This window comes from Oncorhynchus gorbuscha, linkage group LG05 (assembly GCF_021184085.1).
Source record: "Oncorhynchus gorbuscha isolate QuinsamMale2020 ecotype Even-year linkage group LG05, OgorEven_v1.0, whole genome shotgun sequence".
Taxonomy (NCBI): domain Eukaryota; kingdom Metazoa; phylum Chordata; class Actinopteri; order Salmoniformes; family Salmonidae; genus Oncorhynchus; species Oncorhynchus gorbuscha.
The window spans coordinates 1,148,927-1,151,426 of NC_060177.1; the positions used below are offsets into that span (position 1 = coordinate 1,148,927).

The window sequence follows — 2,500 nt, forward strand, 5'->3', positions numbered from 1 at the left end:
CTCCTCTAGTACAGTCAACCAGAGGTATTCACTGTGAGTACACCACCGCTCCTCTAGTACAGTCAACCAGAGAGGGTATTCAGTGAGTACACCACCGCTCCTCTAGTACAGTCAACCAGAGAGGGTATTCACTGTGAGTACACCACCGCTCCTCTAGTACAGTCAACCAGAGAGGGTATTCACTGTGAGTACACCACCACTCCTCTAGTACAGTCAACCAGAGAGGGTATTCACTGAGACACCACCACTCCTCTTAGTACAGTCAACCAGAGAGGGTATTCACTGTGAGTACACCACCGCTCCTCTAGTACAGTCAACCAGAGAGGGTATTCACTGTGAGTACACCACCGCTCCTCTAGTACAGTCAACCAGAGAGGGTATTCACTGTGAGTACACCACCGGTCAAACCAACTGTCCTCTAGTACAGTCAGGAGAACCATACTCCTAGTTCAATCTAATGTTATATAATCACTATTTTTTCTCCAACAATATAATGTGATATAATCTCTCCTGTCCCTCCTGTCAGGTGTCCAACATCACGACTCCTAAGACCCAGGAGGATGAGTTCATTGAGATCCAGAGTGACACTGGAACATCCTTCCAGCGCTGGACTGTCAGACACACCAACCTCCTCAAACAGGTAACAGCAGGACTGTCAGACACCAACCTCCTCAAACAGGTAACAGCTGGACTGTCAGACACCAACCTCCTCAAACAGGTAACAGCAGGACTGTCAGACACCAATCTCCTCAAACAGGTAACAGCAGGACTGTCAGACACCAACCTCCTCAAACAGGTAACAGCTGGACTGTCAGACACACCAACCTCCTCAAACAGGTAACAGCAGGACTGTCAGACACCAACCTCCTCAAACAGGTAACAGCTGGACTGTCAGACACACCAACCTCCTCAAACAGGTAACAGCTGGACTGTCAGACACACCAACCTCCTCAAACAGGTAACAGCAGGACTGTCAGACACCAACCTCCTCAAACAGGTAACAGCTGGACTGTCAGACACACCAACCTCCTCAAACAGGTAACAGCTGGACTGTCAGACACCAACCTCCTCAAACAGGTAACAGCTGGACTGTCAGACACACCAACCTCCTCAAACAGGTAACAGCTGGACTGTCAGACACCAACCTCCTCAAACAGGTAACAGCTGGACTGTCAGACACACCAACCTCCTCAAACAGGTAACAGCTGGACTGTCAGACACACCAACCTCCTTAAACAGGTAACAGCTGGACTGTCAGACACCAACCTCCTCCAACAGGTAACAGCAGGACTGTCAGACACCAATCTCCTCAAACAGGTAACAGCTGGACTGTCAGACACCAACCTCCTCAAACAGGTAACAGCTGGACTGTCAGACACCAACCTCCTCAAACAGGTAACAGCTGGACTGTCAGACACCAACCTCCTCAAACAGGTAACAGCAGGACTGTCAGACACCAACCTCCTCAAACAGGTAACAGCTGGACTGTCAGACACCAACCTCCTCAAACAGGTAACAGCTGGACTGCCAGACACACCAACCTCCTCAAACAGGTAACAGCTGGACTGTCAGACACCAACCTCCTCAAACAGGTAACAGCTGGCCTGTCAGACACCAACCTCCTCCAACAGGTAACAGCTGGACTGTCAGACACCAACCTCCTCCAACAGGTAACAGCTGGACTGTCAGACACACCAACCTCCTCAAACAGGTAACAGCTGGACTGTCAGACACACCAACCTCCTCAAACAGGTAACAGCTGGACTGTCAGACACCAACCTCCTCCAACAGGTAACAGCTGGACTGTCAGACACCAACCTCCTCAAACAGGTAACAGCTGGACTGTCAGACACACCAACCTCCTCAAACAGGTAAAAGCTGGACTGTCAGACACACCAACCTCCTCAAACAGGTAACAGCTGGACTGTCAGACACCAACCTCCTCCAACAGGTAACAGCAGGACTGTCAGACACCAATCTCCTCAAACAGGTAACAGCTGGACTGTCAGACACCAACCTCCTCAAACAGGTAACAGCTGGACTGTCAGACACACCAACCTCCTCAAACAAGTAACAGCTGGACTGTCAGACACCAACCTCCTCAAACAGGTAACAGCTGGACTGTCAGACACCAACCTCCTCAAACAGGTAACAGCTGGACTGTCAGACACCAACCTCCTCAAACAGGTAACAGCTGGACTGTCAGACACCAACCTCCTCAAACAGGTAACAGCTGGACTGTCAGACACCAACCTCCTCAAACAGGTAACAGCTGGACTGTCAGACACACCAACCTCCTCAAACAGGTAACAGCTGGACTGTCAGACACCAACCTCCTCAAACAGGTAACAGCTGGACTGTCAGACACACCAACCTCCTCAAACAGGTAACAGCTGGACTGTCAGACACCAACCTCCTCAAACAGGTAACATATAGTAGCCATTTCAGGGGGGAGCCCCAACCGGAATTCAATCAGTGTCCAGCTACTGTCAACACAACA

The 2,500-nt window shown here is 50.4% G+C and overlaps 1 pseudogene; it reads left to right on the top strand.

The window, feature by feature from the left end:
• The window catches only part of LOC124035356, a 37,743-nt pseudogene that overhangs the window by 28,364 nt on the left and 6,879 nt on the right, over window positions 1–2,500 (top strand).